The 15,344-nt window shown below is 39.6% G+C and overlaps 1 pseudogene; it reads right to left on the bottom strand.

The window, feature by feature from the left end:
* Positions 1 to 3,076: 3,076 nt before the first annotated feature.
* Positions 3,077 to 15,344, bottom strand: LOC136276791 (uncharacterized; annotated as a pseudogene).

Below are 15,344 nucleotides of genomic sequence, written 5' to 3' on the forward strand. Positions count from 1 at the left end.
GACTCTTTGATCAAGGGAAAGCTCTAATCCTTTTAAACAACTGTCACCCTTTTTACAAAAACAATTTTAAAAGAAATGCATAGGTAACAGACTGTCTAAGACAGTGATTTTGGTTAACTAAGATTTTTCCCAAAATGAATTCCGGAACCATGTAGGAAATAATTTTGTGATAGATACCTTAATCTTCACGATTTACCCGCTCAGATTCAGTGCATGGGAGCTTCTTCAAAATCATCCAGACACAATTTGTCGTTTTCTTCGAAGCCACTACACTTCCCAGAAATTTAAAGGAAGTGACGTAATGTTTAGTAGCTCGCATTGTCAGGATTAAGGTAACTATCACAATGTTTTTCCTTTTGTGATTCATGAATCTTGTCTTAACCAAGGTAGTGTGTTATGTATGCACGTATAATCTTTAAAGACATAAAGCAAGCCGTCGCCGAAGACATAGCTGTCGGACGCCATCCATAATTTATGCGGTTCCCGTTTAATTCTCAGAAATATGGAGGAAGTGGTTTCGTATTTTGATGTAAATACTATGGCCACAAAGCAAGCGGATGATGATAAATTACCCAAATATGACCATAACACATTTGACTTATTCTCTTCCAATCACACCCCACATTCTCCTCGTGCGCCCTGAAAAAACAGCATCTAGGTCCGAGTTTAGTCTGTAGCCAGGGTATGCAAGCTTGAGTCTTAAGCGCCATAATATGGAATTCTGAACCAGTAACGAGTTAGTAAAATGAGGAAAGATGTTTTTTCGCCTCCAGTGTTACGAGAGTGTCACTAAGAAACAAAATTGGCCCCCACATCTTTCTTAACACTCTTAAATCCACGAAGCTTTCGACCACTGTTGCTGCCTAGCAGACGGCGGGATTGTGTCACATATAAGCTGCAGTAACCGCATGACTAAGCTGACTGTAAGCCCAGTTGGATAGAGCGTCTGAGCGTGTGCCTGAACCGAATATATTATCTCATGAGCTTCTCAATGTCCTATTTCTTAACTCATCAGACCCAGTTGAGCTTCGGATGTATTTCGATATAAATTTTGTTGCGGTTATGGTACCCTTTTAACAAGCATGGCTTCCATGCCCACAATACTATTCTATTTTTCGACGACCACGTGACTAAAAAGGTTCAATTCAAGAATAGGATGGAACTCGTAAATTTATTTGAGATTACAGCTTTTTAAAACAAAAAATTTTGAACAAGGAACTAACTAAAAGCATGGCGGTAATTCTTCTAACGCTAACTTATATGATCATTTGTTACTCAATTTTGTGCCATATAGAATGATTCAATTCCGCAACCAACCCAAAAAATTTTTTAAAAAACGACTGAACTCACGCGGATTTCTCATCGTTTCTCATTACGCGACGTTGTTCAATTTTGACTGCAAAATTTTACGATTCTAGTTTGCAAATTTAGTCTATTTTGATTGCTCAGCGATCCATTTTACTTGTAAGTCTCCGAGTCTCATTGTTCCGAAAATGCCGTATTCTCAAATATCAATAGCTTTGAAATAAATTCAAACTATAAAAATTTATGAAAACGAAACAGAACGGGCTGGTTTTGAGCGAATGCCCGCTAATACTACTCCGTAGATTAAGATCTCAGAACATGACCCGCGAAGTTGCCAAAATTTGCTATTACAGATCCCCAATTTGGTATACATCGATTCATTTTCGAAATTTATGTCATTGTTTTGTAGATTCATCCCTTTCTAATAATTCCTACGATATTATTTCTGTTTTGTTCTTAGTTTCTGTTTGCTTTTTTTTTTTTCGCTCATGTATCTTTCATTACCCTGACAGCAACTCAATAAATCCTTTATACATATACCTAAGGAAATCTTAAGCCCGCGCTTTCTATAAAATACAGCGAAATTTGCAGATCCCATCGACTAATACTTATTTACCATTGACCTCTAACTCTAAATTCCTGGGTTTTCGGTGAAAAAACGTCAATATTGTTACAAGTAGCGATAAACTTTTTGATAGTTTGATTTTTCTGGAGACCTACATTCCACCTTCAATTCAGAAAATTCACCAACACCTAAAACCTATAAGTTTTGTTCGAATTCTAAATGTCACACTTATGTACAAACGTAACCGATCAATGAAACTAAAAAATCTAGTACAATATATTTTAAACTTGGGGCAACTAGATACGCTTGTGGTGTCTCGATCGTCTGGGCGTGCGAAGTCCTGAGTAGTGTTATTGGCCTTCTTACCAGGACAATCAGACAACAGCCATTGAATTTAAGTACTAAAAGCTGTTATAGAATTTATGCTAAAAGGTCAAACAAACTCTGAACACCTAAAAATTATCTAGAAGAAATTAAAAAAAAACATCCATTTCTTCAACTCCATTCACAGAGTCCTCATCTATTTCATCACGAGGCGAGACAGAGAAGGCTGCCTGGGCAGGATACGTGTGTCATTCACTTCGTTGCCATTCGTACTACCTTTATATAGGATGACGACAAATTGGGCAGCTAACGAACTGCAAATCGTTAAGGAAATAATTCTGGGTCGAATGGAACTTAAACCCATTGTTTTGAAATTAAACGCGAGAACATTCAAGTCGATATCACCCGGTAAAATTCACGTGGTAAAACTATAAGAGACTGCCAAACACTCCCAATCTGCCCCCAGCGATTGCTCGTGGATTCAGAACTAGTTACCAAGGCTCGCCATGCAAAGAGAGCTTTTCCCGCTCATCGAGTGTCGTTATGAATCCACAACCCAGCCTACGCACAAAAAAACAGCCAGTGCAGAGAGCGTCATCACAAATCATGAAAGATTCAGTTGAAACAAAGACAAGTTCCTTGAAAGGAAAGAACCGCTAAAAACAATGCTTGATAGTTTGACGACCTCCAAGTTCACGCAGCTAGACGTCGAGAGATGAACAGAGGCAGTCAACAGCCCCCTTCAAGCCTCTGCCACAACCACTCCACCTACAAATACGTTTGATAATTTTAACAAGATACCGTCAAATGGAAGAGAGCACTAACGCCTCTCTTCGTTATGTTAGTTAATTCTAAACAAAATCATGACTTTTGTAAGCATACTTACACGCCATGCTGAATCAGTGCAATGGCCACAGCTCTCTATGCACGCTTGTGTGAGCATGGTCAAGATTTGACAACCGCTGAAATGCGTCCTTCAAATAAATGTTCCAAACGTTCATTAAGTAAACTATTTGCAGGTATTATCCATCAATTTAACTTTTACAATCATTTCTTTTTTGAACAATTCTATTAAAACGCTTTCTTTGTCTTAAGAACATTGCTGAGAAAAATAAAATGCTCTCTTAGTATGTTGCTAGATTTGTCGCTCAAACATTGCATTTACCAGATTTCACCTCATTGTCGATAATAAGGCTATAATTACAGCAGAAGGAAAAAAGCTGTTGGCCAATATTCCTCTTGTAGAGCCGATTTTGTGTGCCGTGTCTTTAGACATTTTTTTGAAATCTATACTCTTACACTAGCAAAAGGGAAAACGTTCCATGACACGACTATACATTTACCTTATTGGAATCCATATTTAACGGCAGTGAAAAGTGTGCAGTTGCTTCATACTAATCGGGCATAAACAACAAATAACGTGATACTTCACAACGACATGAGAACACAAAATGTTAATCATACAGTACAACCGATGACAAAATCCACAGACACTGACAGTCATTTAAACAGTAGACGCGACAAACGAGAAAAGATGTTAAACGAACAAGACAGAGAATCCCCTTGCAGCAACATTTAGTACGAAGAGTAGGTCATTACCTCCAAACCGATGCAGCACTCATCATGTCCTGAATTTTCTCGACAAGAATGTCTTCCTTCTAGCCGTTTGTCCAGACAGACGTTACACACATCACAGTGGAAGGAGCGGTCTTTGAAAATGCTGAAACGAAAACAGGAACATTACTTCGCAGGTAAATACTCGAGCAAAACTTAACATGACTCGTAAAGAAAATAAATTTCTAATGCAAAGTAAAAACCCTACATTTCTACTTCGATTCGATCTAATGAAAGGAAACCTGATGCCAATGAGGAAACAAAAACTCATATTCAGTCGAGCTCAATTTTTTTATTACGATTTCGCAAAGACGGATTAGAAAACACTGGAAGTGGTAAATTTCATGTTTCGTATCGATCAAGGCGTCTATCTTTCTTACTTAGCGTTGCTCCTCGCCCTGAAGCTGGCGCCAGAATTTTCTTTCTCATTCATACGGTAAGACTTGGTATCGAAGTAGGCCAATTACTTCCTTACTTTTGGGAAAGCAGGAATATCATGAAACAAACAAAAAAGAAGGAATTTCGTCATGAATATCGTTTCACCTACCGCAGATACCACATTTTGTGCAGTGATATGGATTTTTGTCTGTGCCCGTGAAGTGTTTACACATAGAGCAGAAATACGCCGAGAGCTTTGTTTTACATCTAGCACAGGTTTGGGCGTCCTGGTTGATCTTAAAAAAGAAGAAAGCATTAAAAGCAATTCACATATAGTCTAAATGTTACTTGTCCATTTCCACACTTATGAATTTCAAATAAATGATATGTCTAAATACCTCTTGTTGATGGTTACAAACCGAGAACTCAACATAACACGCCTCTCTTGCTTTGGAATTATCATTTGAACACCCAGAGTTGTTATGACAACGATGACAGGGAAAGAACTTTCCACAGCATGGGACTTGACACGGCAGAGCCGCTTATAATGTTCACAGAGCCATTGTCGACCCTCAGCACCAGCTGATGTTTGCGTAGGTGTTTCCCTTCCACCGCTCTTCGGGATACTGAAATCCTCTCTGTCATTCCTAAATTCCTTTTGTATTTTTTAACTAGCATCCCTTTCTCTTCCTTTAATTGCTTGTTGTTCTTTCCTGGCCCGCTCTTCTTTTTTCCTTCGCTCTTTTTCCTTCATTGCCTTTTTCTTTACTTGTCTTTTTTTCAAGGTTTTTTCGACAAAGGAACAAGTTTCGGCCACTTGTAGCTCTAGGTCAGCTAACGAATCACAATTTGAGAGAGACGGTGGCCCTTGGCAAGCAGTGTCCTGATCTGCAAGTATTCTTGTTTCCCATGTCAGATTTCTGTTCGTGGCTGCTCGTGGTAGAGTGGAGATTTCCATTTCAGGGGAGACAAGGCCTTGTGTAATTGAAGTGGTATTAGATAAACTTGCAGGATTTCCATTCATTAATTTAAAATCATACTTTCTCTCCTGTTTTACTTCAGGATCAGAACGTTGATCCTCGACTTTTCTTTGTTCTGGTAGAAGGGGTGTTTGCGCCAACGGCGTGTAACCATTCATTAAAGCATGCGGAGATATCACTACAATTCGCCGTTCATCGCAGGAAAGCGTTTTGAGATGCTCCGATCCGTTGCAGGGAAGAGAGAGTAGAGGACGAACAGGCACTTGTAGATCCCAGCCGACCGCAGGGTTAGGATCGAAGGAGCCGTAAGGGTTTGGACCTTGTGCGTGAGCAGATACATTTGAACTTTCAGACTGAAACGATGGGGCTTGAAAGGAGTACGTAGCTCGATAGTCTTGCTCATTAGTTAAACAAGGTGACCCTTGATTCCCTGACAAGGTGTTGGAAGACCCTCCAATGGCGTTTTCCCTCGTATTCCCCATGTCATCGATAGGAGTGGTAATGCAACTGTCATCTGAGTGACGAGCAAGGAAGCAAGGCCTTATACCAAAGAAGTTTGATTCTTTTTTATCTATGGTGTTTCGCATATCATCTTGTGGTCTAACCTTCTCAGGCTTTGCGTCCTTGTCGTTCCAGTAAGTAACCGATTCGCGATTCTCGTAACTTCGGCCCCTGTTAGAGAAAAATGGAACTTTTCCTCCACCCTTTAAGCCTGTAAATTCCCCAGGCCTTGTGTTGTGACTTCTTCCAGATAGATACTCTTGATTCTTGTTTTTCATCTCTTGAGAAACTTTCAGTGACTTCGAATCGACTTTACATTCCCTATTCCTTCGGTTTTCATCCGTGGCATCATTGCACGAACTGGTTGAGGCAGCGGCACCACCATGACGTTCTACCTGGTCTGTAATTCGTGGAAGGTTGTCAGTCACACCGCCTTCCCTTTGAAAAGGTGGTTCAGTAGATCCCATCGAGGAATAACAGGGAAGACAATGTTGGATTGCAGAACTTTCACACGAAACATTTTTCATTGCACCATCAACTTCATCATCCATAGAATTCCCTAGCCAATCATCGGTTTGAATACACTTCTCAAGGTTTTCTTTACTCTTGCGTAATTTTCCATCCGTCTGAACCCTCAAAGTTAATGGCAGAACGAGTGGTGGTTGATTTGTCTGTCCTTCCTCTACATCGTTGCTACTATAGTTGAACTCTGAATTTGCAAGATTTGGAACTTCTCTTCCGCGTTTCTCCAATTCTAAACCATACGAATAGACGGAATACACCAAGGATTTAACTTTCTCTTCTGGCTCTGACCTTGACCTTCTGGAGACCTCATCAGTACCTTCTTCACCGGAGGATGATGATGATGATGAAGATGATGATGATGATGATGATGATGATGAAGGTGATGATGACGAAGATAATGATGACGATGACGATGGAGGTAATGATGGTGATAAACTTACTTTACTGGATGATGATGTGGGCTCCACTAGATTTTCAGAGTCATAAGAGTCACTGACCTCTGTTTGAGTACTAAGATCAGATGTTGAGGGAATACTCAAGGAATCTGTTTGTGTCGATGATTCCGACAGGAACGACTGTCTGGAAGGTAAGGTTGGAAGAGAAGAAATAGGGCTTGGACGTTCTGCTTTAAGCTGCATTTCTAGCGGCTGGTGTTCCTAAAAACAGAACGAGTCAAAAACTATAACAATAGCCAAAAATTAACCTCTAATCCTGCTATGAGGTATGAGGCAAAAAGAAGCTGTTCTTAATTGAAAGACAACCAAATTTTAGATTCTTAAATTTAATACATAAATCAATGAGGTTAGCAGAAAAAAACATTCTCACCCTGACTTTGTCATATTTTTTACTTTGTTATATTGGTAAGCTGGATTTTACATTTAAGAGATGAATCGTTGCATAACAAGGATTCGTCATCATGGTTGAAAAACAAGTTTCATGCCTACAGTGATGAATGCTGCATTCAAAACACTTACTCTCATTGAAATGTCCCTAGCGTTTCCAGTCAGTTGTGACGCAGTACACCAGGCATCATCACTTTTTGTCTCGAAATGAATGCCAAAACTACGAGCACATTTTTCCATTTTGTCAGCGATCACCGTCTCAATAGGAGAACAATTGCATGGTGGAACTTCTTCTCGGACAATCTCAACTTTTCTACGGCTTTGAGAATAGTGAATCAAGTGGGTTTTCACTTTGATGGTGTCTTCATGGCACCGAATTACTATTTGCCTTATGAGTGGGCCTTGGATGTTCAACACGAGCTGGCTGTCTTTGACTACCACGTTCACAACCTCACCAAGCTCGCCTTCATAAGTTAAAATTTGCTTTAAAAGCTTTCCGAATAGAAAATTCGCGATTATTTTGTCTTGGAAGATAAATGATAGGCTTCCTTCATGAGTGTTTTCTGTGTTGACGAGAACCGGAGTTTGCGTTTCAGATCCTGAACCATCCTTAGCTGCCGATAGTACGAGTGGCAAAAGGGAAAAATCACCAGAAATCGAAGAAAGAGTGCTTTCCGCAGAGGCTAAGAGTTCCAATTCTAGGAAGTACTGTGCTGTCAATTCTATGCTCTGAGGGCTGCATAAGATCAAGTGAGGCAGACTGTCTTCTACTGCATTTATACTCCACGCATTTATTTCATTTAGTGCTGAAATATCAACTCCACGAGATATTGGACACTCCACAAGAAATCTGCGAGATCCTTTCCACTGATTACTATCAGTTTGAGTGCCAAAGCTTTGAAAATTTGCCTCGATTTCCTTTCTCCAAAGTTTTCATCTTCACGTAAAGTTGTTGTAAGCTCCTTGCTTTGAGAGTAACAGGGAGTATCTGCATCGTTTACGTCAGTGACTTTTCGATTGTTCATCACCCCAAGAGGCGTCAACAAAATCAGGTCATGCATAACTTCTTTGCCAAGACATTGTATGTTTGAACTAAAAAACGCAAACCGAAGCTCTTCAACGAGAAATACATGAGTTACCTGAGGTGACTGTTGGTTTGACAGGAAAGACAATAGACTATGCACATCAGCTATCATCTCGTACATTTCCATTTCTACAAACGTCCGAAGGATTACGGCCAGAGCAACCATCAAGTTTGTATTTTCGTCAAAAAATATAATTTTGCTCTCCGGTTCATCAAATCTCTTCGCTTTGTCCTCAATGAAGCTCTTCAACCGTCCGAACTCTTTTCTTAATCTCTCTTGAATTTTCAGAAAAGTTTGACACTTCTTAGATTTTAGATGACACACAAGGAAAATCACTTTCAGTAAAATGACTTCAGAACAATCCAAATGATCATAAAACATACTTGCATATGTAAACGAGAGAAAGAGAAAAGCGACACTTTGATCCACTCCAACGTTAAACAAACAAAGACCAGCTTTCAACCAGTTAAAGCTCAGCTTTGCATAGAAGTCCTTGGAGATGGAGGAATCCACAAAATCATCACTTTCTGAGAGTGCTCCTGGACGATCCCCAAGATCACTCGGTTGATGCTGGTTGAGAACCCTGGTTATATCTATGCCAAACTCAGAAACCAGAGTTTCAAGTTTTAGTTGTTCTTCATGATCGACATCAGGAGATGGTGTTCTTTCGCTTTGTGAAGACAATTCAATGAATTTTGGCTTCAATTGGCACTCAAGTGAAACTTGGCAAATCCTTTCCACATTTTCCAGAACTGTCTGACTGTGCGTTAAGGATTTTTCTTCATGTCCACCGAGCCATTCTAGCCTCGCAAGACCTGCATTGCATTTGAGAACATCGGGGTGAATAGCACCAAAAGCTCCGGTGAAAATCTCTAATGCATCGGTAAAACATTGCCTCGAACGAGCGAAGTTTTCCAAGTGGAGGAAGACAAGTCCTTGCTTTGACAGAAAAGAAGCAACTGTTGGGTGATCTGCACCACATCTTTCACGAACAACCGGTACAAGATAGGAGAAATAGCTACTGACAAGGTCAAGATTACCTTGATAAAGGTGAATGTCGGCCACAGTCTCCACAGTTGTGACTGAGAAGTCTAACGAAAAGTTTGTACTAACATCAACAAGTTCCTTCAGCCCTTGCAAGGTCGAAATCTTAGAATCAATAAATGTCGTGGTCCCACTAGAAGCTTGAAGCATCAAACAAAGTAAACGGATTTTTAACAAAATGAAGGTTAACAAACCCTTGTTTAGGTGTAATTTTGTTTCACAAAATGCTTTTAAGTTCTCGAGCTCGTCCAAAGCTTTTCTAAGATTTCTGCTCTCCAAAGAGGTTACGGCCTCATTGTAATCAACAACTGCAGTGATTCTTGGTTGTATGGCAAAGCGGTTTACATTAGAAAGGAAATCGTTTTGTAATTGCATGTCAGTTACATAACTTCTTTGAGCCTGACGCACTAGTCGTAAGTTGTTTGCTATTGTTAATATTTTCTCCTCGAAAGTGACACACTCTTTTCCTGTTTTGAGTACTCTAAATATCGCAAGAGCTCTTTGAAGACTAACTTTTGCGTTTTGAAAACTTCCTTTGATAATATACACGCAACCTAAGTTGTTAAGGGCAACTCCAAGGCTAATAATTGATTCTTCGTCTTTATCATTCTCAATGTACACTTTTAACTGCTCAAATACTTTCTCAGCTATATCAACGCAAATCGTGATTAAAGCAACAGCACCAACTACATTGGCAAAGCAGACAAAGAAGTTGTTCTTAACGAACGTCTGGGGCAACAAAATTACTCCATTTCGAAGACTCCACGCCACATTCTCTATCGATATTTTCTCTGCCTTGTTTACTATCTCTATCTCCTGTAAAGTGGGTTTGGATAACTCACTTGGCAACAAGTCTTGGAAATACTGGTGAGTTTTTTGTAATGACTCTTTCCCTTGAACTAAGTCCCCCTGTTGCAGATAGCTAACCGTTAATCTGAGGAATTCAGTTCTGTCTGGAGGATCCATTTTCCTTGTTTCTAGGATAAAGAAAACAGCTGGTTTATTTGAAGAAAGTTCCTTTGGCTTAAATGACGGTTATGGTGATATTGATGGTTGTAAAGTTTATCTACAAATCACTTTGCTCCCCCATAATATAACATTTATTCTTATTTAAAACAGGTGGACAAAAAAGAAAACATAAAGTTAACCGACCCTTGAAAGAGTCCTCTATGTTTTTTCCTTTCTATGTATTAAGGGACTAGTCGTTGGGGAATTAGTCGTTAAAAACAGTGTATAAAGGGGGACTTAAGAAAATTGCTTGTCAATCAACCAACCAACCCCTCCCCTCCCCCTTCGTGATGAATATTGACAAGTCCTAAACGCCCCTTCCACAAATTTACATTACATTTCGCGTGAATTTTTGTCAAGTTTCCCCCCCCCCCCCCGTTAAATGAAAAAAGAAAGAAAAAAGTGAAGGCCTGAAGGAGAAATACTTTTCTGTTGAAGCCGCCAGGAAAACGATAGGTGTTAATAAAGAGTTAAAGTTGACTGAAATCGTATTTGGCGAACAAACACAAGGATAAGTTTTTTCGTCCGATCCCGTCCATGATTAGACCCCCACTCGGTTGTTACGTGATGTTAGTCGCGAGCCCGTCAGTTATGGAAGTAAAATGGATAGGTTGTTACGTGACGTTGGTAGAGAGTGCGTTGGTCATGGAAGCGAAATGGATATAGCTGTCTGGGGCAACACTATTATCCTTATGTTCATAACGTCACCCCATGTCTTCCAACTATCCTGAATTTGTTTACATTTGGATCAGTTGATAGGATATAGCCTACAAACAACAGAAACCGAGCGAAAAGCTTCAAGATGCTCTTATTTGAGAAGGAAAGAGAACCCTTTACAGAATACTATACAATTTAAGAAGACTAGCTCTGTGACTCCTATTTGGATCGGACGCCATTAAGCGATTTACTGATGATGTTTATAATTAATCAAGTCACTGAGGCCTATCAATGGGAAGTGGATCGTGAACAGTTATTATGCAAATCGATCATTTTATAATTCAGTCTACACGTCGCAATATAGTATATGATTATGTGAACTTGTTGATCTTTCGACAGAGTATGAATTGAAAATTTAGTCACCACACCGCAAGGTTCACAAGCGGACATAAAATTGAAGACGATCACTCGCTTGTGAAACACTTAAGTGAATCTTCTCATAACATGTTTCAATCACGGAAACATAAGCAGAATTACGAGTCAGAAAAAAATTAACACTATAGCTAACGTCTGTTATAAATTCCAAACGGTTATTACCTCGTTCGTCCGTTTTCTCAGAACATATCAGCAGCTTCTGGCCCAGAGCAGTTACATCTCACTAATTAAGAAAGATCGCACATACAAAGTTTGTTAACATGTCAACAGCACATATTCCATTCTAAACTCAAGGGTAAATTGGCGCCAAATGCGTCACACTCCTATACATGTAAGCATGTATTTGAAGATGTGCTTTGTGAAGTATCAACGCTACAAATTTTACAAATACAGAGCTTAATTTAAAAGTCATCATTGATATCTACCATAGAAGAATCATCAGGGTAGAAGTGGCCATTGTACAACGTGTTGGCGCCAAACCTCCAATGTATTAAAACGAGGTGACGATTTTCGCGCCTAAAGTTGAAATTTATCCCGTGATGTACTAAAAATAGTAACCTACAGTACTCTTAAGTTGTTGACATTTCCCAGGCATCCAGCCAAATGCTGTGATTTCTATTCAACAGAGAGGCATTTGTAATTGTAGTAAACTGACTATCCGATGGCATCGTGCACTTTGACGGGTTGCGCGACAGAGAGTTGAAAACGAGTGACTGTTCTACGAGAGTTTTCAGTGAAGCTCCGCTGCTTGTTCTCATAGTTACAGCGCCAGAGTAGAGGTGGAATTAAAGTGAATAAATAACTAGGTAAACAAGCTACGAAAGTTCGAAAGTAGCTGAATAAAGTCAGCGGCTTTTCGGAAGCTTTCGCAGCAATCTGACGAAGTGAGTTCATAAGCAATTAAATCGAGGTTTTTTTAATCGATTTCACCTCCTGAAGTAAACCCCAGTTCTGTGTAACAAAAGACCAACTTTTTATTCCGAACTTCAACACACGATTGTTCCCCCGAGCAGGACACGTGAACTCTTTTACACAAAGTATTGCTATAACATGTAGCATATGTAAACAATACGACTGTAAAATAAAAAGAACGAACACACAGCTACGTCACCTTCAGCACGCGAATGAGATTTAAATAAACTGCTTTACTCCGATCCGTTTTTATCCAGCATCGTTGCATTGATGGAGGTGACACTACGAAACACTACGATTGCCAACGATCAGATGTGAAAAGAGAACAATAAACGCTCGTTTTGGCTGACTGAAAAAAGTTGCATTCGGAATTTAGTTACACACAGGATATTGTTGTTTCATTTTCTCAGAATCGAAACGAATCTATTTTACCTTCAGCAGCTACCTTAACTAAGGTAACTTTCCGGGAGCTTTCCAGAAATCTTAACGAAATGAGACCGTCGGATTTTACCGTTACATCGCGAGTTACAATAATTATGAATGGTAATATTAGATTGGAAACAACATTTCGGGAAAAAAAGATTTTGAATTTAGCAAGTTATCTAGTCTTCCTTTGCCAATGCTGAGAATAAATCACGCTTTCTATACTCTCTCAGATCTCGCACCTGAACTTAGTGTCGGCTGGGATGAAGCTTTTTGCCGGCTGATAAACTCAAACCACAGTGATCGGTTTTTTTTGTCAGCATTTGGTAAGGGTAGCATTTCCCGAAAAGGTCCGTGCGATTTGAGAGACAATTATCTAAGCGTGAGAGGCCTCTTGTCGGAAAACCCAGCATCACCGATTCCAGTCTGTCAATTCTTCTAATCGATCGATGTTCAGTTTATTCAAATCGCCGCCGTATACAACAACAGTTTGCGGGTGTTCATCCAATTTATATCAACAATGTTGGTTATATGGCTCATTGAATCTACTTCCGCGTATTTGCGTTTAGGTAGGTGATACGTTCCGCACACTAAAAACTGGTGTCCCGTTGGGAGACGCAAGTTTATGCATATAGCTTCATACAAGGTTGAGCGATAATCATTAAAGATAGAACAATTTGCGATGTTTACTTTGGCGTCCGGTTGTGCTGGTTTGAGGTGCTTTTCCATTACCACACACACAGCTATATCATTCTGTCACATATCAGCCTCGAGTGCAACAACGGCTCTAACTTTGTTCTTGGTTTTAGTCAGGCTACAAATGTTAATAAATATGCATTTGGGCACCGCAAAAACAGAATGATTGGCCGATGGCTTTGGCTCGCGGGGTACAGGTGTTAGACATCTCCACGTAATAGGCACCTTCAAGTCACCCATTTGACGACAGCGATGGCTTACAACAGCTTCGATACCTTGACAACGCTTAATTATCCATAAGGGTTCAGAGATGTGATGATAGTCTTTGACTGTTCTTCTGCCATTTTTATGTCCGCCTCTGTATTCTTCATCGAAGATGATGCAATTCTAGGCTGGGTTCATGTTGACGTCACGATTAATTAGAAATTCATATTACAGCGGGGAAGCCCCGCGGATGTTTCTACAGAGCGGAAGATCTTTTTCTCGATTGTATTAGCTTTCATTAAAATTTTGTAGGATTCCTTTTCGCTCATGTTTTGTGATCTCTTTTATCAAGAAATAAAGTTCTACAGAAGACAAACTTTGAGAAAAACCAGTCTACTTCGAAGTCATTATTTCTCCGAAAACTTGCGATAAACCTCCGAACAACCACAGAGGTCTCGAAATATTTGACAGATCGATAGTGCCAGCTTTCTTTTACGTAACCTCTCGTATGTCTGTCTAGAGGTAAACGAGTAGAAAGCATTCCGAGCGAACTAAGTTTTTAAAACAAATAGAATCCGTACATTTTCATGGTAACATTCGTTTCGTGATCCCTTACCGCGTAAATCTGTAAACTGGGTCGAGCATCGCATACTAGTTATTTCCCCAGGAGAAATTAATTATAGTCGACGCCCGATAACTTGAACCTTCAAGGGAAAAAGACTCGATAGTTGAGAACAAAGGGTCGCAAATAGCGGAAAAACGGCGTTTATTGTTTTTCTGTTCCTACACTACACATTTTCATCGAAGCAAACATTAAATTTCTGCTTCAAAGTAAATTAATGGGTTTGGACTGCAGTACAACGTTTGTTTTAATTTGTCACGTATTGGCGGACGTGGTTTAATGCGATTCGAGTCATTGAGGGTAAGAATGTAAAAAGAATTACTTGTAGGGCTAGCAGGAGATTTGAGTTATCGAGGGTAAAATTGCAGTAAATGTATGACGGACATCAAGGGGAAATCATGATCAATTTTGGTTCGAGTTCGTGCGATGTCGAGTTAAGGAGGGTTCGAGTCTTCGGGAGCTGACTGTAATTGAAACAGTAAATCCGAGACAATTTACGAATGCACTCTCTCCAGGAGATGCTTTCTAAAATTGGAATCTATGTCTAGCAGATATTTGGCTGTTAAAAATAACTATGCATACCCAAGGACTGAGCAATTTAGGCCTATTAAAGAAACTTCTTATTGTACACGTTTAATTTGACCGTCGTAAGGACAAGCATATACACACACGCGTGCCTCTTTTTTCCGCTCAGGATTTCGCGTGGCGCGTGCTCTGTAAGCTTTTTTTGCTTTATCAAGGTAGAGAGACGTTGAATCTTCAAAGAAATAAAACAAAAAGGCAGAAACTGTCTGTGCATGAGCCATATATATACAAAGTTGGAGTTATATCTGCTATGTCTATTGAAAAATTGTTGATGAAGAGAGGGATAATCGCATGGCTGTGTACAAGATGAATTCTTTCATAGGCTATAAACAGTCATTCGTTTTTGGAAAGATATTGAGCAAACGGACGATCTCTTTTCACTCAAAAGCAAAAATAACTGATTTAAACAACAGTTTTGAAACATGTTGTCAGCCGGACTCCAGACTTCCATATTGATATCGATTTGATAACAGAACCAAAATATGTATCAGCATGAAGAAGTTTTGAACAGAGTAATGCTATGTGTATATCACCCATACAAGATATCGCTCACTCACCTTTCATAACGAACAACTATAGCTACAGATCACATCACATTGTTCTTAGTGAGACATTTGGTTAGCATGTATTCCTCGCTGA

Source organism: Pocillopora verrucosa, chromosome 9 (genome assembly GCF_036669915.1).
Source record: "Pocillopora verrucosa isolate sample1 chromosome 9, ASM3666991v2, whole genome shotgun sequence".
NCBI classification, from domain to species: Eukaryota; Metazoa; Cnidaria; class Anthozoa; order Scleractinia; family Pocilloporidae; genus Pocillopora; species Pocillopora verrucosa.